General features: G+C 43.1%; 1 protein-coding gene across 1 annotated transcript in view; it reads left to right on the plus strand.

Annotated features, from left to right (window-relative positions):
• Window positions 1–22,305, plus strand: part of LRMDA (leucine rich melanocyte differentiation associated) — a 1,094,312-nt gene that overhangs the window by 487,184 nt on the left and 584,823 nt on the right. The gene's annotated exons all lie outside the window — the stretch shown is intronic.

Here is a 22,305-nt window from a genome sequence, read left to right on the forward strand (position 1 = left end):
GCTCCCCTCCACGCCTCCCAAATTCCCTCTAAGCCTTGAGGGTCCCGAGGAAGAGAAGGGCAGGGGTGGGTGAAAAATGTGAAACTGCCCAAGATGGATAGTGAAAACCCCATGCATAAATAAATTACAGCACAGCCCCCAGATGAACAATGATTGTGTGGTTGAAGACCTGGCTGAATAAGTGTGTCAGGCACTGATTGGAAGCGTGATAAATGCAATGACCTAACAAAGGATTGACTTCTCCTGCAGACAGGCCCCTTTTAATGGATGGAAAGGGAGGAAGCTTCATTTAGAAGGGAAAGGCTGTTTGCCGTGCAGATATGACAAAGGGGAAGTAGACAACCATTGATTTACGTTTGGGAATGACAGTTGAAAAATTCAGCAATAATCATGACAAATGAGAAGAGATGCAGTCAGAGAAAAAAATGCCAATACGTTAAGCTTGCAAAGAAATGCCAAGGTCACAGAGAAAGGTTCCCAAACTTCTGGTTTTGACGACGTTAATGGGAATAATAGAAAAGATGAGAGTTGGGGTTAAAAGGGATGGCTGGGCATGAAGGGCTGCAGGTGTTGGTCATTAGTGGTGAGTTTGGCAAGGGAGTGGCGGGGAGTCCTCCCCACGCTGCTGGGACGGCATCAGCCTACCAGTGACTGAGATGCTTTATGCCGCTGTCAGTCCTGCCCTCCTCATGGAGGTCTGGAAAATCAAGGGAGTGATTTTTAATGTCCATGGCAATGGTAGAAGGGAGAAGCAGGTGCTGCAATGCTCAAGGGCAGACAACCAATCAGATGTTTGGCTCTGGACCCGGGTGTATCACCTCCTTTGTTTTAATTTAATTTTATTTCCTGTAAAAGACTGCTTATAAGTGAGAAAGTGGTGAGTTTTAGGTCATAGGCCTGGTTAAGCTTGGTAGGGTGTTTCCTGGGATTTATCATCTTTGTTTATAGGGCACCCAGTGCATTGAATTCTTTATTTTTATAGTCCACTGTGAAAGACACACTCCAGAAAGTTCTATCTGTGGATATGAAAAGTTGATTTAAAAATGTGTGTAGGGAGTTCCCTTCATGGCTCAGCGGAAACAAATCTGACTGACTAGTATCCATGAGGACTCAGGTTTGATTCCTGGCTTTGCTCAGTGGGTTAAGGATCTGGCATTGCCTGTGAACTGTGATATAGGTTGCAGTGTTGCTATGGCTGCGGCGAAGGCCAGCGGCTGCAGTTCTGATTCAACCCCTAGCCTGGGAAACTCCATATGCTGTGAGTGTGGCCATAAAAAAAGTGTGTTTACATGTGTGGGGAGAGGTGTGAGGGAAAGAGCTGTGGCCCTGGAATCATCAGGCCTCGGTGACCATTTACTGCTGACTCCCTGTGTGAATGTGGAGAAATCGCCTCCCTTCTGCACTCAATGCGCTCATCTTTAAAGTGGGGAGATTCCAAGGGGTGCAGGGGACTCACTGTGATCCCATCTGGTATGGTTTGAGGATTCAGTATTATATCCAGACACGGTCTGTGTGAGTCTATTTATGTATGTATTTGCATATATACACAAACATGTATCTAATATGTATATCCATTCATATATAATTTGTTGTGTATATATATCTATATCGCTTTCTCTATAGATATATATAACTTATTCACCCAGCCCCACATTTCAGTATTTTATGTAGCAATTAACATTGCAATATAATCTTTGTTTTGGCTTGTTCTCCTCCGACTATTGTTTATGGACCCCTTGCGATTACAATTACAAATAAGAATTTCACTTGGATGAAATGAAATGTTATAAACTCCTCATCCTATTTTCTGGGTAAAGCCTACAATACTTATGGGGGGGAGAAGTCCTAACACCCTCAAAGTAACTGTATCATGGAACCATTTCCAGTTCAAAAAATGACAAAATATTTTCCATGGGAATTTCTTTACTTTGGAAAATATTTGAACTATGCTTACATTTTTTTCTTTCTTTCTTTCTTTTTTTTTTTTTGCTCAATTAATTGAAGAGCGGTACATAAAGACTCAAAAAAAATATTTATGTGAAATGAAGTGCCTGGAAAAGCTTCGGCACATGTATCTTAATTTGTGAATACTCCTCTCTAAGTGAAAAATGATTTTCTTTAAGCCAACCAACTCCCTTTAGATAAGCCTTGAAGAGAAGTTATCTCATTAAAAAGAATGATCCATTTCAGAGCTGTATTGTATCACAATTTCTCTTTTCAACCAAGGAGCTGCAGATGCCTGCCCTGACAGGGTTAATCCCTAGCCCCATGTCACCAAGACCGTGTGGCTATTTTCATTTGAATTGCCCGGGAATGGGAAGGTTCAAAATAAAACAGGTGCTGGGTTTAAAAACAACACTCCACCACCTCACGTGTGTGAACCATCACGTTGCCAAATGCTCTGCAACTTCCATCAGTTAAGACACCCTTTAAACTGTAGACGTGAAGGAGGGACAGACCAGATTATAAATGAGTTGGCTCTGATATTTGAGATAATCTTGGGTCTATAATGGTTCCTTACGACTTCACATCTACCTGGGGCTGCGGCGTGTGAGTATAAGGAAAGTAGCCTCTTTAGATTAAACATTTTCTAATCAGCTTTATCACTCATATCTGAATTTATCTTATTTGAGGAAAATGCCAATATATTAGCAGGCATGTATGATACACAAGGTGACCCTACCAACTTAATGACATAATACATTATCCTTAATGAAGTCAATATCTTGTCTTTTAGCTGTCTGTCTATTGGGGCGATTAATTGCAGTGTCATTAAAGTTAGCTCTCTTTTCATTTGAGCTTGACAAGTCGCATAAAACTAATGTTCTTAGTTATCAGCTACTGGAATAGGATAGAGGATGGAGGAAATTGTAGGACAAATAAGGGGGTACTGCTACAGCTAACTTGAAGGACTTTTTCCAATGACTGTTTCCTGAGGTCTCTCCTTAGCCAGGCTCTCTTGTTAGTTGAAATTCAAAGCAAAGCTAGACAGACGGTGGCTCTTATTTAGACCAGGGTTTAGGGTGGAGAACAAAGAGGGTACAGCTTAGAATTACACTCAGTTTGGGAGACTTTGAGCTGTTTAGTTACGGGAGCTTGATTACTGGCGGGGTTTCCTCCCTACATAAATTTGCCGAACCCTCGTACGTGAGCTGATAGCCTGCAAGAGGATGCGATAAAGAACGGTGGAAACCATATTTTCATTTAGCTTTGAAGTTTTTTTTTTTAAAATTTTTTATTTATGGGCTCTCTGGCCAACAAGGAGGCTTGAGGGTGGGGGAAGGGATCTGTATCCCAACCACCCTTGGCAAATGGTTCTAATAAACAGCACCTAATTGTGGGCAATGTGGGCGCAGTAGCGCCTGGTCCACTGCTAATTGTGAAGCCAAAGAAAGCCCCACTCCCTGCCTTCCCCCTACCTCTGAAACTACGAGACAGGATGGCTGTAATTTACAGTGTGTTATCTTTGTCTATAGCGGCAAGATGATATGAAGTAAATCAAGGTACGAGTAATGAAAGACTGAGAATTTATTCCTCGGAGCACACTTTAAAGTGTAGTATCTGTTATAGTGGCACTGCCTGAAGACCCTGAAATGAGACTTGGATGAAGGGCAATAAAGCAGCATAGAGGCTCATGTTAATGTTGTTTGTCTGAGGTTAGTAATTGGGTTCCACTGATGAGTTGTGTGAAGACAAAGTGCGAATCCCAGCTAGTATTGTAAATCTTACATTGTTGGAACAAGAAGCAATCCTAACAAATATTGATCCTCTCCGTGCCCAGAGGCGAGGAGGGAAGCAGCGAACTGCAAAGCACTGGCTTGTTTCAATAGCACCAATTACCTTAGTGAAACCGGCGCTCTGCATGAAATCCCAAGGTGGCCTCAAACCGTGAATTAGCCATGATGAGGCTTTTTAGCTGGATCCCCCCCAAAATCACGCTGGCTTGGCATTCTGTCTCAATTATCCTCGTGGTCCTAAAAACATATTTTGTGGAAACTGTGCCTTCCAGTTATTAAAGGCTCTGGTCAGGTGTGGCTGCCAGCTACAAGTATATGGCCAATTGCTGCCTTAGACACAAAGAACTAGAGTGCAGGCCTCCGAGTTTGACCCCTAGAAAGATGTGCCTTTCCACTCTGGATTTCACTGAACAGCAAGTGTGGGGGCCCACCTCCCATGTGTAATGGACTTTGTTGATCTCCCCTCCCCGCCCCCATCCATGGTTAATCTATGTCGTCCAAAAGATCCTTAGAAAGATGGTCTCCAAGGAAGAAAAGGGATCTCAGGCTCTGTTTTGTGGGCCCGGCTTCCTGGTCATCTTTTTTCCTGTGAAGACCTTCTACAGGTCTCTGCTCACCTCATTTGAACATAGGGCTTCTTTGGAATCTTTGCCGAGTTCTCATTGCAGAAAATTCGGCCCATATGAAGGGAAAGTGGATAAAATCTGGTAGGGCCACACTTCATTTTATTTCTTCCCAGAGGCGAGCACAAGTTCTTAGCATCCCCTGACACTGGTCCTCGACTCTGTTATCTTGGCTATGAGCGTGTAGTGGTTACTCTCAGAGTTGTGCCACAGGCTAGATCTTGACTCTGGGTTGGTGGGGTGGGGGTGATGTTGGCCCCTTGGGCTCCTGAGAGCTGGGCTACATCAGCTTCATTTCTTCATGCTCCCCAGCATGGTGGCCTTGGCTAGGAGAAGAGACATCCCAGGGGATCTCAGAGTATTGGGTCTCTGATCGGACGCTGTGACATACTTTTATCAATGCATGTGCCTGGAGCAGAAGAAAGTCAGCCCCACCAAAATCAGGCAGAGAGCAAGGATTTCAATAAAGAGAACCATGCACCCTCTGGAACTAAAATTGGGTCTAGGATATATTTCTAGGATTCCATGACACTAATTAATTAGGTAATTAATTCTACAAATATTTATTGAGTGCCTTAGTGCCAAGTAGTGTTCTGGATTCACTAAGTGTTCACCTCATCTCTGCTCCTTGCCTCTGAATAAGATAGCGTTTACATTCTAGTGGTGGAGGAGGGGCGATGGCATATAAGCAGATAGGGGCAATTTCTGACATGAACTGTAAAAAACAGAGGAAGGGCAATGGGGCTAGACAGCAGCTGGGGGTGGGAAGGCTTCTTTAACCAGGTTGGTCTGCTCGCCTCACACGACGCACTAGGCACTGGACCCGAATGCTTCCCCTTGATGCCTCCACCATGTCTTGTCTCTCTGCCCAGGCTCACATAGTTTTGGGAACACCTCAGATGCTATGTGCTCCACACATCTGGTGTCTGCTCATCTTCCAAGGCCCAGCTCAAAGGGCATCTCTTCTAGGAAGCCATTCTGTTTCCATCAACTGAAAATGGGTGTTGGCACTCCGAGTTCCCATGCAGCGTCCCATCCTTCCTCCACTTTGACGCTCACACTTTCTATCTTACATTATAATAGCTCATATGTTCATCTCATCTCCACTCCTTGCCTCTGGGATCCTTAAGCGCAGGAACCATGTGTGGTTAACATCTTGTCCTTTGCAACATTCAGTGGTGTCTTGTACGTAGTAGGTGCTCCATCAATGCTCATTAAATGAAAAATTACAGAGAAGAGCTAGGAAGATTATAGTGTATGTCTGTATGGTGGAGTTTGAAATCGTCTGGAGTTTGATCTTGTATATAGAAATGCCTCAGTGCAACACCGATTTACTGATGTGTAGCTGTTTTACTGAGTGGGTTTGTTATATCTGGATGGACTGGTGATGTCTGCCTGCCTCTCCAGGCAACAAACCCATTTTGGAGGGATTGTTAACTTGAAGGTTGCAATAAAACCTTTACCACTCCAAATAGCTAGCATTGGTGTTTGCTAAGGGCTGGCAAAAGCACAGCGTAGTTCTACTGGTGAAAATGGTTTGACAATGTTTGAGAGAAAATTGTTGTGCGAGTATGAATAATTTCAGCAAATGCAGACCAGATGCCTCATGGTTTAGCCTGGGCCATTCACCCCAGGCTAAGGAGTGTGCTGGGAGCACCCCACCTGCAGCCAGCCCATCAGGTCTGTGGGCCAGCTCCCACCCTTCCCCGCAGGGAAAGCAGGTCCATTGCCCATGGCCTCCTGAGACACCTCTGAGGATTAAATAACTAATGACTGTAAAGTGCTCTGTGAAAGGAGAGTGCTCTATAAAGTGTTATTGTTGGGGCTGTTAAAAATGGAAAACGACTTTTAATTTAGAAAGAGAACACTCAGCGTAAGGAGGGGTAGCTGTAAAGCTTTTATCACCACTTTGCTTTCCTGAGGCTTCTTAGCTATTGGTGTTGGCACCGTGGTCTGTTCTCCCAGGGGTTCTCTCACCTGCTCACAGGCTTTAGGAGAGATGCCAGCCTCTCACTGGCCTGGTGCCATCCTGGTTCCTTGTTTGTAGCACGACTCTTGGTCAGAACTGTGACTTGTTTGGCCTTGTGATATCTTTCTTTGACTGGAATTCAAGAGCAAGGATCTTCTGAGAGCTAGCCAGCTGGAAGGGGAGTATTCCGGGATCTGGTAGCTCCAGGGAGTCCCCCGGGGCAACTCCCTAGATCACTTGTAAAGATGGAGGCTTATGACGTTCAAGCCCTATGGACAACAACCTGACCATTTCTTGTGAAACAGGTCCCATCTTCTCTTCCTGCTCAATGATGATACTCATTTTTAATTGTAAATTTTAAAATTATAGTTGATTTACAATGTTGTGACAATTTCTGCTGTACAGCAAAGTGACCCAGTCATTCATATATATATATATATATGTATACACACACACACACACACACACACACACACATGCATATATATACACACACACATTCTTTTTCTCGTATCATCTCCCATCATATTCTATCCCAAGAGATTGGACACAGTTCCCTGTTCTGTACAGTAGGATCTCAATGCCCATCCATTCTAAACGTAATAGTTTGTAAATACTAATCCCAAACTCCCAGTCCCTCCCACTCCCTCCCCCGACCCCCGCCTTGGCAACCACAAGTCTGTTCTCCATGTCTGTGAGTCTCTGTTTTTGTTCTGTAGATAAGTTCATTTGTGCCATATTTTATATTCTGTATTATAAATTCTTCCACCAAATGCTCCTAGGCTTCCTGTTTGCATTAGAATTTCTCCACATCATGTTTATGTGACTAGGAGTTTTAAAATACATTGTTATACCTCTGCAGTCTTTATTATTATTGCATGTCATGTCTTAGGCATTTTGTACATATTTTTAATCCCAGTGTGTAGGATGTGCTTGGGGGAGCCCCTTTTTTAACATGCAGTGCTCTGACTGTGAAAGGGTTTTTCTGGTCTCCTTTTTTTGTTGTTGGCTCTTCTGACTTCTTCAACATGTAACCTCCCCAGCGACATGCAGCCCCTTTAAGAAAGGAGCCCATAAACCCAGTATTTATCATACAAATGCAGTGATGTGTCTGCATTTTTATGACCCCCGCTAAGTGGTGAGTATTCATCTGTACCACCTCACCCCAGATGCCCATCCTGAGGCTGAGCTGTTTATCATGCTCTCATATCTTTCCCAAAGGCTGAACAAGGAGCTTGGGACTACTATAAACATGTTCCCTTTCATTAAAGAGGAAATTATTATCATATATTTTTGTAATAACCAATAACTTTTCAAATTACTCCCATTTATGGCTTACAATCAAGCTTATGCTTAACCTCTAATCTTCATGAAGCTGGTAATGATGGGCTCTTTAGTTAACCAGTTATGGGAAGTTAAGGGCAGGTAGAAAGCCACCTGACCATTAATTAGCCAGAGAAGCAACTCATTGCTGAAGTTGAGATTATAAATGCCTTGCCTGGCTCATATTTGATCGGTAGTAAGTGAAGGCATGCGCTATTGGTTTTGTGGTGATGCGTGGGGCATTTGGCCTTGGTCAGCTTCTCAGTGGGTCATGTGATGAGGGATGCTGGTTGTTGCACCCTGGAGGTTCTGGATCTGTGCCAAAGGTTGAGTCTTTGGGGAGATTGTTTGCCACAGAGTTGATAGCTAGCATTTGAAGCCTCCCATAGGCTCTGTAACTATGTATCCTGACTGTGGTTTTTCAGTAGCCTCTTGTTTGAAGTCCCATGATGCATGACTATGGGGTAGAGTGGGATGAACTACTCTTGAGTCATGGGCTTACATTAGCTTTTGAATTGACACACTCATTTGGAAAAGAAACTCATAGGAAGCTATGGGCTGGTTTGTGGTCAGAGCATCTTGGTCTGCCAACAGGATGGTAACTGGGGTGCAAGGGACTATGATGCCATGATGTTTGTTCCTTAACTGGAAGATTTTTTTAAAGGGCTCTGAATTGGATGGCTTAGTAGAAGCACTCATTGATGTATTCAGCAAAAAAAAGTAATATAAGATAGAATTATCCTGAGTCTACTCTCATTTAGCTTCTCTGAGGATTATACCATTAAAATTCATTTTAATTGTTAAATCATCTAACCAGGAATCTTGTATTATCATTCGTTTAATGTCAGGAACTTTATAGACCTTCTCTCATTTCATCATACCAACAACCCTATGATGAAATTGTTACTTTCTACATTTTATAGTTGAGGAGACAGAAGCTTAGAGAACCTAAGTGACTTCTTCTAGGCTACACACCTAAAAGTTATATAGCCATAAAGAATTAGTTCTAATATCAAAGCTCATGCTCTTAACTTCTGTACTTTCCTTTTACCTTGATGTCATTAGAGAGAAAGATGTCCCAAACGGATGAAGTTATTGTGGACTTTCTATCTGTTAATGCAACCAAGAATATTAATTGATTTCCTTTGATATATTGGCTGTTGTAGTTGGGACTGCAATAGCATATTGGGAGAGACTGACATATTAATCCAAATCAAACAAAGATGTTTCTGGATGATATAGCATCAGAGATTATTTGCAGTTTGTTTGAATTGGGGGATAAGAGATTAGCTATAACTTCCTATTATGGAATAGTAGGGCTGAACGTTTCCTAAGGGTAGTTATCTAGATCAAGGGTGGTGATCCCAATTCAACAACAGTTATTCAACAAGTATTTACTAAGGATATACTTACTATGTATCAAGCGTATACTTACATTATATGAATGCTCTGATGCCTCATATATATTTACATTATAATTGCCACACTAAAATCTTAACATTTTGTTTTACATAGCTATGTATTGTTGAAAGAAATTGAAAAAAGAAAATACCATATTTATATTTGATTGCATATTTGCCATTTCCACTGCTCTTCATTCCTTTCTGTGGAACAGAAATTTCATCTGATAATATATATATTCTTTCACAGTCTTTAGAATTTTTTTGAAATGTTTTGGTTATTTGGGTCCCTGGGAACAAATTCTCTATTTATGTTTATCTCAGGTTATCTTTATATTGCTTTCATTTTTGAAGAATATTTTCACTAAATATGGACTTTTTTTGTTTGTTTGTTTCAGCAGTTTACAGAAGTCATTCCATTGTCTCTGTCTTCCATTGTTTCTCATGAAAAATCAGTTTTCACTTTTAATCATGGTTCACCTGTCTATATTTAATGTATCATTTTTCTCTCTCTGCTTTCAAGATTTTATCTCTAATTTTGATATTCAGAAGTTTGACATTGATGTTTGGAGGTATATATATATTTTTTTCAAACTTATAACTGCATGGATTTCTCCAAATTTCCTGTATCTGTTAAGTTTTTAAAAATTGTTTATTTTTCATGATATGGGGATTTTTGATCATTGATTTTCATATTTTTTTCCCCTTCCTATTTCTTTTCTCCTACTAAGACGCTGGATATACATATGTTAGAAAATTTAAGTTGCCTCACAGACCACTGAGTCTCTATTTTTTTTTGTAAAATATTCTTTTCTTCCCTGTTTTGATTGCATAATCTCTGCTGATCTGCCCAAGGTCAATGACCTTTTTTATCCCATGTCAATTCTTCTGTTAAGGTCATTAGTGTATTTTTTCATTTTAAATATTGTGCTTTTTACTTTCCATGTTTCTATTTGGTTCTTTTTTTTAATGTCTTTTGTCTTTTTAGGGCCACACCCACAGCATACAGAGGTTCCCAGGCTAGGGGTCCAATTGGAGCTGTAGCTGCCGGCCTACACCAGAGCCACAGCAATGCCAGATCCAAGCCATGTCTGCAATCTGCACCACAGCTCATGACAATGCTGGATCCTTAACCCACTGAGTGAGACCAGGGATCAAACCCACAACCTTGTGGTTCCTAGTTGGATTTGTTTCTGCTATGCCACGATGGGAACTCCTCCATTTGGTTCTTTTAAAAAACATTCATTCCTGTGATGAGATTCTCTTATAATTCATCTGTTCCTTTCTTATAACCATCTTTTCCCTTCTGCCCTTGGCCATGTTTATTAAAACTGCTGTACAGTACTTGTATATTAATTCCACAATCTAAGTCATCTCAAGGCTAATGCCTATTGACTTTTTCTTGAATGTGGGTCATATTTACCTCTTCCTCAGATTGGTGAGTAATTGATTATTGTATCCTGGTCATTGTGGATAACACTTTGTATAGCTTGTATATATTGTATAGACTGATCGATAGTAATCTGTTACTATATATGTTATGTTGAGTTTGGATGGATTGAGATTACAGTTGTGTCTCCTCAGATAAGAAGCAGCTGAGATCACTGTTCTTTTCTTTCAGATGTCCAATTTTCACTTAGCTTCTTATAATCTTCCCCTCAACTATGCAGTCTAAGGCCAGCCAAGGATTTTTTTAAAATTTTGGAACTTCACCTTTTGTTGTTCTTCACTTTCTGGTATTTCTCCCCTCGCATTCTAACTGTCTGTCAGTGGCAAAATCTATACACTGACACTGCCAGCCAATAGGATTGTGACTTTCTGCTTGTATTTTAGCCACTCTGCCTTGTAGACTTCTATTAAGAGACAACTTCCATCATTTTCTGTTTGCTTTTGATTGCTTGCCAATGCCTTCACGTAGCAGTTTTAAAAATATTTTCTCCAAAATTCATCAATATTATTTATGGGAGGGTTAGTCCAAAGTCAACTACTTTGCCGTTACTGGAAGCTCAACTGCAGATCTTCTCTGTATTTAAGAAAAGCCAGAAAGAGAGATTTTTGTGTAAAATTTCTTGATTACTCATTGTAGGCAGCTATAGTGCTATTTAAATACCTCTGTAGATCCAAAACTCCAATCATGCTTGTGGGTCATACATGGCTTTTTGGCCCACAGTTTGCAGATTTAGAAATAGAACTAATGTTTCTGACTCTCAGCTAAGTAAGAGAGAGAAAGCTAAGAGCGCTTTCTCTCTTGGGCCAGGTTAATGTCCCTTTCTCTATCTCCTAGAATAGACAACATCTTAGATACTGTGACACTGGATAGAGTTTCCATGGGAGATATCAGAGAGTACCACTTGCAGAATATGGGGAAGCAGTGAAGCCAGCTGGAGAAAGGAGCACCATGGCAGGCGATTTCTTGGCTGCTTTCTCTTCTTCCACCTTGGTCTACTAAGTATTTTTGGCACAGAGAGGACAAGCTGACTAATGGGCTGAATCCAGTTCTACTCAGATCATTCTTACAGTTAAGGTCACCAGTTCACCCCCAGGCCCATGTGAGCTGTTTGATGTTCTAACCCATAGCACTGTCATGTTGGAGAACTTTTTTCTGAACTCTGATCTGTCATCAAATGTCATCGTGCCCCTGTGCAGACAGACATGGAGCATGTGGCTGCACCTGGGGCCTTGGGATACTTCCCTCAGAAATGGCAGATTTAGGGCCAGGCAAGGAATTGGTACATTAGTCATAAATCCTGAGAAGGCTAATGCCAGATTCATTTGGCTGCTGGTATTTGATTTGTGGATGTGTTAAAGGTCTCTGAACCTCTTAGAGGAGTCTGATGAGAAAAATATGATTCGGACTGCCCATCCCCATTTTTTTTTTTTTTTGTTGAGCTTTGGGTACTCAATAAGTAGGCAGGTGGAAACGTTAAGTATTTGGAATTCTAGGTCTGGTTCTTTCCAATTTTATAACTTTAGTAACTTTGTCTTGAAGTGCCAGTTTCCTCTTCCTAGGTTCGTTTTATCTTCTTTGGGGATTTCTTCCTGCCCATGATAGGCTTCTTGTTCCCTCATACCATCACCCTCCTTAGCCAAGCATCCACTCTCTGGACAACTTCTGATGTGAGCCATAGAGCACTAGCATCTTAACATTTCAGAACTGGAAGAAACTTTTTAGGACTTATGGTTCAACAGCTTCATGTCACATAGGAGGAAAGTGGAGTGGAGAGGAGAGGGCAGGTTACCTCAAGGTTAGCTTTTTGGGGCAAAGATACACATAGAACTCTGTTTTTTGGACCCCCTCCCCACCAGTCCAGCTCGTTTCCTCCCCACACTCCATCATTTTAATTTTGATATGAAATTAAGGCAGAGTACTTTTCTCTGCGGTAAAAAATCTTCTCCAGCTGGGGCAGATGATCTGCCTCAACCTCTTCTGTCCTAAATTCTGGTATTGTACTAGTTTGAACAATGTGGAAATTGCTAATATTGGACGAGTTTTGACCTACCAAATATCAGTTTCATATGGTTCAATCTAATACTCTGGATTTGACAAACAGCCCAGGCCACCTAGCCTTTTGCTTTAGGCAGTTGTTGATTTAGGGGCTTGGCTTAGGTGGCTGTAGCATGATGCTAATGAGCTCAGATCACAGGTCCTAGTGTTGCATGGGCTTTTGAGCTTATCCATTTTCCCATTCCAGTTGGCAAGCCCTACTCCAGGCAGCCACTCTGACAGTGGTGCTCTAGAGGCTGGTGGCTGGGGGAGGTCACAGTGGGAGAAGCCTGGTCTCTCTTACTGACTGCTTTGGTGCAGTGGAGAATAAAAATGGCCTCCAGTGCTCATGAGCCTGATTCCTTGGACTTGAGTTATTTGGTTTTTAGTTTTCTCATCTTTAAAATAGGAGGAAAAAGATTTCCTTCGTGATTGTGAAAATTAAGTGACATAATATGCAAAAGAATTTGGCCAGTGCTTGGCATATAGTAAGGGCTCAATAAATAGCTATTAAAAAAAAGTGTACACACATCTTATGGTACCAAGCTGCTAAGCCAGTAATGTCACCTTAGATTCTGAAGAGCTGTTTGTGACAATTAATATGTCTCCGCCCTTTCTGTCCATCTCTTCTGAGCCTTATAGCTGGTCATTCAGTGTTCTTGCTAGACGATTGGATTCTGTGATTACTGTTTCTCCTCCTAGGTAGATTGAATTTTCACCGAGGGTAGTGATATCTTTTGGGACCCCCACTAGTCCTACTTCAGCCCTAGGTTCACAGCAAGGTCTGAGATGAAATGAATTGGTGAATAAAAAGCTTCTTTGCAGACATTCACACACCTACTGTATAATCTAGTGGAGATTCCCCTGGTGGTGTTGGCATAATGTTGTACATTCCAGCCCCACATTTAGTGCTTAGTGATTGTGAGGGCTGAAGGTGGCTTCTCTCAAATTGTACACTGGCTGTTACAATCTGACACCAGCCTCCTATGTCCTTGTCCTTTGTGGGGAAATGCTGCTTTCATCCATAGATTATCAGGGAATTCTAGCCAGGTTCCTATTGCCCTGTGATCATGCGGTACCTTTTTTTTTCTTAAGCAGGTTAGGAACTTATATCTCCATTATGTAGCGTATCATGAAATGAACGTTATTGTTAAGTATAAGGACAGGACATATTAGCGGTATCTTTTATTGCACTGTCTTCATTATGAAAGAACAGCTATTGCTAAAGTAGTCCCCATTTGATAGGTAGCTAGACATTGTTCTTGTGCTGTTGGCTCTGATTAAGGCTGGGATAATGCACTGTTCCTGCCTGTTACGTCCATCAGGAAACAAGGCAGACCAAGGCAAAATAGATGAGTGTATGTTGGCAACAGATTAAAATGACTGGTGTAAAGTCCATTAATAATTCTCATATTTAGGATTTGCTTTCTAGTGTACCTACCAAATCTGCAACATTTAATCTCTCCTCTGAGAGACCAGCTGAGAGAACCTTTTTCCCCTCCTGAGTGATAGGCCTGGATTTTCTGAGACAGAGCATTTGTCTGTCAGAGCCCATGGCTGCTGTGGTGATTTACTTGCCGTCAGATGATGTTGGTGTCCGGTTGGTGATAGAGCCTTGCTGGATATGGGGAAATTTGTTACCTTTAGCTTTGACAGGAAGATAATTGCTGATGGTTAACAGAACTGAGCCAAATCATTGGTTTTTCAGTAATGCAAGCATAGGACTGGCTTGGAGAACCCTGTTTTTCCTTGCAAAAATGTCAATTCCAGTTTTTTTTTTTTTAAATAAAATGTGTGTGTGTTTAGCTTAATGAAAATGTGCCAAATTCTTCTCTTCCTTTTTTTTTTTTTTAAATGCTGATTGTACTAGCATGAGAACTCAGGAAATGTTTGTTCACTCTACAAAGAAAACATGTTAAGGAAGATGTGTGTGTGTGTGTGTGTGTGTGTGTGTGTGTGTGTAAGAGGGGTGGCACCAGAGGCAGCTGGCCACTTGAGCTTTATCATCAGTGGGACATTGTTTTGTTAGGTGCATCTCCTGAGAATATGTGCATCTTGGCCTCCGTCATGTGGCTTATCAATTTTTCTTCAAAGTGTGCAATGAAGTGATGGGTTCGATGATGCTTCATCACATTTGAACCTCGGGGGCTTCTCAGTAAAAATCTTAAAAGGATGGGAACAAACTCAGAGCATCCCAGGGGGTAGAAAGGTGCTTCACAGTACAGTGGGCAGGTTCTGGACTTTGGAGGATGAGGGGCTCTTTCAATTCTGCTGGAAGACAGGGTAGGGGCCAGGCCATGGAGTATAACCAGGGAGTCACTAGAAGGAGTGTAGAGAATGGAATAGAGCTGTCCTCTAGCCCGTCTTCTCTCATCCTCTGGCCATTATAATGATAGGTCCTTGAGAAGCCCTGGCATTATTATTCTCCACTTTGGAGACCTGGATTTGGAAATGGAGGTGATCTACCTCAGTGGCTCAGTAGGCTTTGGTGGTATCAGTATTCATCTAGAGGGAAGCTTACTTTCTGGGGAACTGAGTCTTTTGACCCTCAGTTGTTGTGAGCTGAGAGGACCAGTTCCTTTCCTTTTTCTTCTTCCCTTTGGGGAGTCTCTGACCTGCCCCGAGATTTGGAGAGGGGGCAAGAGGTGTGGGTACTATCAAGTCATGTATTGGTGTTATAACTTTTTCTTGGTGGCATGAATAGTCTGAGAGCTTAGGGAAATCTAGGTCCTTCAGTTTTGCAGGAGGGGGTCCCCTGAATCATCATGGTATCTTTGCTACGATGCCAGGATTTCTGAGAGGAAACCATGTGTATGGATGACTGTAGCCTTTGGAGGCTGGACTGTTCACTTGTCCTCATTCCTCAAATGTGTCTAGACCCCAAGCACTCATAGTCTGTTACCAATAGATTATCACACTTTCCATTTCTTCCTATCTCTGTAGTCACTGCCCTAATCAAGGATCTCATCAGGTCCTCTGTTGACTTGTAAATTGCCCCTTAGCTAGTTTGTGCCTTCAGCTTCCCTTCCCTTGAACATGTTCCATCCTTACTGTTCTAAGACATTGATTGCGGAACTCTAACAGCAACTTCCTATTTATCCTCTTCTACTTCCTACCTTGTTCAGACTTGCCTCCTCTTTCCTTCCAGACTGTACTGAGGTCCTTGAGGGCTAAGTCGATATTTTCTTTGTTCATTCCTCTCATCTCTGACCATAACATTCTCTAATCATTCCAGGTCCCACATCAGTGCCATTGCACCCCCAAGGAGTACTTTGCATTTCCCCAATTGGAATGCTGTCCACTTTGGGGACCACTTGCTATATTATTACTACTAGTGCTCTTTGCTGTGCACTCACATCTCTGCTGTTTCTGGCTGGTAGCCCCTTCAGGGCCAGGGCTGTATCTTATTCTCCTCTGCCCCTCTGCCACCTGGGCTTGCCCTTTGCACGGTGATCCTCAGCCACATGGAGTGAGGGAGTGAATGAAGTTAGAGTGAGTGAGTTGCTTGTTGCTGATGCCTGGGAAATGACTTAATTCTTTAAGTCAGCTATTTTATTCAAAACCCACTGTACACGCATCAGTGTTTTCTCCAGAAATATGGGGAAAGACACATCGATCATCTCTTCCTGATTGCATAGCCGAGGCAGATATCAGCGCTTGGTCACCACGTTCTCTCTCAGCAGGACCTGATAGCGTTGTGAATTTGGCTCAGCATGTCACTCCTGGCAGCTGCTACCCATCATTTGAGTCAGATTTGGAAGTGAAACTTTCCTGCCATCCCAGTTCCGTTATGATGAGAGGTCCTGAGAAGGCTGACATTGTCCTTTCCCAAGGGTACTTACAGTTCACAAAGGGGATTAAGTAAATATTTGTAAAGTACTTAGTATGTGGTACAGTTAGAAAATAATACAAGACACTACAGGATTCAGAGCTAAATGAGTGTGTGTGTGTGTGTGTGTGTGTGTGTGTGAATGTATGTGTATATGAGTGAAGACTTTAAATTAACAGAGGAGCTTACAAAGTAAGAGAGCGTGCAGGCCTGGTGCCATCAGAGAGAACTTCCTGGAGGAGGTGGGTTGAGGGTCCACATGAGAGGAGAACCTATGGCAGGGGGAGCAACAGCCCAGGCAGCTGTACAGAGGAGGCAAACCCGAATAAAGGAGAGATTCATGGTCTTTTCTCATGATCAGGCAACCTCTAGTGATGGAAAAGCCAGAAGTCATGAGGCCCTGGGACATGGACCCAGCCTTCTCCCTGACTTGAGAGCTGGTACTTATCACTGAACAATCTTTTTTTTTTTTCAGTTCTTCACTCTGAACAATCATTGAAAAAAAAATCGTCATTCTTGAAATCTGCCTTTAACCCCTAGATCATCTTTTTCCATTTCTACCCTCTGGACAGAAAAAAACGGGAAGATTTCTGTGTATTTGTTCTGCTCTCCGTGGGCAACCTCTCTTCCCGCATGATAAATACACATTTGAAAATATTGATTTGCTGCTACCCCTTTGAAAAGCTTAAGAAGGCTGACCTCTGCCTCAGCGCTTTCAGACTTGAATTTTTCAGACTGACCAATTGACCCTGGGAAAGGTGGAGAGACGGTACCTGCGGTCCTGGAGGGCCTTTCCAGGGGACCGAGGATGCAGGGGTGGTAGCTTGGCAAATGCCTGAAAAGAGCACCTCTTCATAAAATGCTCTGTGTCCATAGTGCACATCTAATGACTTTTCAGTAGCGCACAGGGACTCTCATTGTGGAGCCTGAGAGTGTCACCCCGAGGGACGTGCCCTTTTCCAGAGGTCTCAGCCACCCCGGGCTCCCCAGGCCCGGCATGGATGTCAGGGTGTCCTACCTGAAAGCTGGCTGCTTCTCTATCTCCTGTTCACCCCCCCACCCCCACCCTACCAACTGTTCCTCCTTTTATTTCTTTCCTGGGTTTTACCACTGTGTGACCTCGTGTTGTATTTTTTCTGAATGACAATGAAAGTAATTGAAAATATTGATTGGCAGTACAGTTAAGTTGTCAACACAACCATTTAATTTGTCAGGAGGACTTGTTAAATTGTCAAAAATCATATAAAAAAACTCCTTCAGTCACTGATGATATACATTAGAGATGTTCATGAATCAAATGGGCCATTTTGGAGATAAGTGTTGAAGAAAAATTCTGAAATGGTTTTCTTCAGCTATGTTTGCCTTCTCCCTCTTCCTCACATCTTTTGCTCTCTCTGATCACACATGACAAGGAATAATGGAATGATTTTGGCGAGATCAGGTGAGTGAGGGAGGTTTGGTGGGTGGGGGCTTCACTAAGTGTATTCGATGGTGGAAGATGATTTTATAGCCATTCAATTAGGATGATCTGAGGCAGATACCATGACAAAAGGCTTGGAAGGTTCCTTGCCTCCTTAGGTGTAGGATTTAAAACATGGATCTTGGGAAATTATTATTACTATTTTTTAAGAAATTTGTCCCTTAGGGGTTCTGGGCTCTTGGCTCTCCATCCCTGTATGAGGATGAGTGAACGGCATCCAGCTTCTTGTTCAGATGCTTGAGATGCTGCTGGACCCTTCCTCCACTTTCACTGTTGTTAATGTAGTTCCTGGAAATTTTATGTTCCCAGGAGAAATTGGAATTAGCTTTATGCAAATTAAGAATTACGTTCTCTGGGGAGTTCCTGCTGTGGCACAGTGGGTTAAGGATCTGACTGCAGCAGCTCAGGTCACTGTGGAGGCACGGTTTCCATCCCCAGCCTAGCACAGTGGGTTAAAGATCCGGTATTGCTGCAGCTGTGGTTTAGGTTACAGCTCAGGCTCAGATTCAGTCCCTGGTTGGGAAGCTTCCATAAGCTGTGGGTGCAGTCATTTAAAGAAAAAAAATTAGGCTCTTTGCTACCCATTGGTCAAAAAGAGTCAGGTCATTATTGATATTGTTAGTCTTTAGTTCTATGTAATATAATAGCGTATTAGGGCTCAGAAATTCAACTTGATCTACCTTAAGGTAATAAAGGATTTTACTGGAAGGCTCCTTGGGTCTCTTCCATAGTTCATGGGAGGGATAGTGTGGCAGGCAGGATTCTAGAAATGACCCCCAAAGATCCTTTTTTCCTTAGTCTTGAGAATTGTGAAGGTACTGTCACTGCCATGATTGTGTTAGGGTAGAACGCACAGTAGATTCTAAAAATGGGAGCTGATCCAGGTGGGCCTAATCTGATCACGTCAGGCTTAGAAGCACAGAACTCTCTTTAGCTAGTGAAGGAAGAGGACCTCATAGATAAGTGAAGCAGGAAAGGGATTGGACAGGCCACAGCTGGCTTGATGATGGAGAGGCCTGTGTGAGATCATGTCCAGACTGATCCCAGAAGCTGAAAGTGAGTCCTAGCAGGCAGCCAGGAAGGAATCAGAGATGTCAGATCTACAACCACAAGGATCTGGATGTTGCCAGTAATGTGAATAAACTTGGGAGGTGATTTTTTTTTTCCTAGAGCTTCTGAATAAGAATCTAGCCTGACTGACACCTTGCCATTGGCCTGGGTTCTGCCCTGAATGTAGGACCCAGCTGAGGGTTGGAGCAGGTGAATGTGGACCTAGGAGGGGAATCATGCATCCACTTCTGAGGCCGGAAGCCAAGGTCGGTCTCACGATTGGCAGTAATAAAAATTGATGTTTAGGAGTTCTCTGGTGGTACAAGTGGGTTAAGGATCTGGTGTTGTCACTGCAATGGCCCAGGTTGCTACTGTGTCACCAGTTCGATCCCTGGCCCCAGAACTTTTCCATGCCACAGGCATGGCCACAAAAGATTTTTTAAAGAAATTTGTGTTGCATCTAAAAGAACCATTTTAATAAATATAAAATAAAAATTCAAAGTGATTAGAAAGAATTATGTTTGCATTTAATGGCTTTGTTTTTCTCAGTGGTACATAAAATCATAGAATAATAAAATCAATGGCATATTAGATTCAACTAATTTTAAATAAAACATTTTTCTATATTACATTCATTATAAGATTAAGCTGTTTCACTTGAAGTGGAGATTGGAGTTTTGGCATTATGATTGGCTAGAGAAACTGGTCCTTTTAAAATTTAAAGCCTAGATGTCTCTAGTTTAGAATCCAGGAGAATGGCTCGCAAGCCTGACCTATATTAAAACTATGCTAAACATGTGCTTCAGCCTCTGCACTCCACAAATGGCTCCTGCTGTTTTCTACTATCTCAGTTGTCCCTGAGCTCTCAGTTGGAATTTGTGGTCAGGTACGAGTGAGTTGAGAGGTGATGATGAGGACGAAAAGTAGTTGGAGTACGTGCCCTTGGTATTTGTACTATGGCCCAACTTGGTAGTTCCTCTCTAGCAGGAAAAGCACAGGAGACCGTGAATCGGTAGCATCTTTGTCATTAAGTACCTATAAGATCTCCCTGTCAGCATTCACCTGGCTTAGGTTTTTCTGTTTCTATGTCTGTATAATGCGGGATCCAAACCACAGCACCTCAGGTGTGGATTGCAGCATGAATGTTTAGTTCCACAAAATGTGCGTGCTTCCTCTCTCACGGCACTGCTTTAGTTTCCCATTCCTTTACAGGTTGGCTCCTGTTTTTCTGAGCATTTGGTTTACTGAGTCCTGTGCTGAACTCTGTGTAGGAAAGAAGCTAAAGATGCAGTCCTTCCCCTCTGGGAGCTTACATTTTCCTTCAGGCAAGAGGACAGAGATGTGCAATGGGACTAGTTCAAAGACGGTGTAAGCAGCTAGCAGAAGGAACAATGTGGGCTGTTAGGAACTGAAGCATCCTGGAGTTCTTACTGTGTTTGCCTGGCAGGGTTTTAGAATTGCCTCTTGTTTTGGCACTTAAATGGGCTGATGTCAGCTATAAAGGATCTTGAAGGCAGCCCTTTTCCAGTCTGGGCTTCATGCAGAGGCATCTGAAGGTCACAGTGGCAGTTGTCGGTGTCTGAGTCTCCTCTCTTCACAAGTCTCAACTCAGCTACCAGGGCTTGGGTCACCATCATGGCCACTTCAGGGCCATCTGATACGCCAAGTCTTCTGGGAGTCCCCTGCTCCCTGAGGTCTTTCAGGGACCTAGGCTCCTTCCTCCTGGTTGCTCTGCCATTCTTTAATGAGTCATTTTTGTCTTCATGGCCAAAGCTGGCTCACCAGCCTCATGGCTGTTCTTCTTTCCTTGGGAGATGGGGAGGCAGCATGAAGTGTTAGCCGGCTTCCTGTTTCAGGATATGACCTCAGCTTTGCACACACCATTTTGCTGATGGGCTGTTGGCTTGATCTCAGTCACATGGCAGCACTGAACTGAAGGGTCGCTGGGAGATGTATTCTATAGCTGGACTACCATGGGCCCTGCTGCGTTTCAGGGGGAATTCTGTCATTGGAAGGGAAACGAAGGGAAGTGTGTTGGGGCCAGTGAGCAGTTTGCAGTAAGTGCTAGCATAGGAGTCTTTGCTCTTCTGCCTCCACTTTGACTCAGCAAATGAGCTCTTTGTAGCCAGCTTTTAGAGTTCTCATCCTTATGACCTCAATGTTTACACTAGAACTTAGTACATAACAGGTGCTTTAAAAACCTTTGCTAAAGAAAGGAGCACATCAGTGAATAAGTGAGGACAGGGATCCAGGATGGTACCCACAATTTGGGGGCCGTCTTTCTTTTGTGCCCCAAGCAACGTTCTTTGTATTTGAGCACATGTAGCTGAACCATGAGTGGGTTGTGCTGAGTTCAGCCTGGGAGGGGTTGCTTGGCCGCACCCGCCACGCAGTCTTTGAACCCAGGACTGAGAAAGATGGAGGAATATTTCATTAATCCTTGCACCATTTAGCCTCCTTATCGAATGGCCCAGACCTGTTCTTTGTTCTGGACAACAATGAAGGGTGCCTTTAAGAAATCTCCAGTGAGTACCGAGGCATTGCAGATTAGGTCAGTAGCACTGCTGCTAGGTTGAGCATGATGGATGAGCAGGAGAATGAGTTTCTGCTGCACGGTATTGTGAAATCTTTTCATTGTCACCAACGGGCCTATGAGGAACTGATGAATGAGGGAGCAAGTGTCAGAAACGCCCTTCCTTGCCCCAGTACAGTTTTAATATCTCCCTGAGCTACCGGATGAGTATTGATAAAAGTAAAGTTTAAAAATAGCCACGGAGTGATGGGTAGCCATGATTTAAGGAGAACAGCAATGGGGTTAGAGAGGGTTCATTTTCCTGAAAGTGCAGGAGAGGAAGAGAGCGAGATGGGGAGAGAGAGAGGAAAGGAGAGATGTGGCAGCGCCGAACTGTGAGGGGAAAGAGCAGCAGGCTTTTATAAGAAGCTAATGTGATGAGGATGACGAGGGCTTTGATGGATGGGTTAGATCCATCTGGTCGCAGTATCAGTAATAAATAGCTGTGCTCAGGTTTGACCTCTCCCACTTACCAGACACATCTTTCTCTTTTGGGATAGCCAGGAGGGAGCTTCCATTAGAGGAAAGAACCGTCACGAGCTGGAGCTGGGGATGTTTATGGGCTTGTGCAGAGGGCAGAAAGGAGATGGGATCCGAGCTACAGGTTTATAAACTGACAACTGGAGCCCCAGCACCCTGCTGATGAGGGGAGGGTGCTGGGGCAGGAAATGCATCTTCAGGGCTCTGGCTCCTGCGGATGTGGGGAGGGGAGAGGCTTGGAAGGAGGAGGGCAGGGGTGGGTGTGGTCCTGAAGGCTGGATGAGGGACACCTGCATTTCTTGATCTTGCCGGATCCTGGCTCCCTTTGTCACATCTTCCCTTTGCTGTGAGCCAACAT

Source organism: Phacochoerus africanus, chromosome 15 (assembly GCF_016906955.1).
Source record: "Phacochoerus africanus isolate WHEZ1 chromosome 15, ROS_Pafr_v1, whole genome shotgun sequence".
Lineage (NCBI taxonomy): Eukaryota > Metazoa > Chordata > Mammalia > Artiodactyla > Suidae > Phacochoerus > Phacochoerus africanus.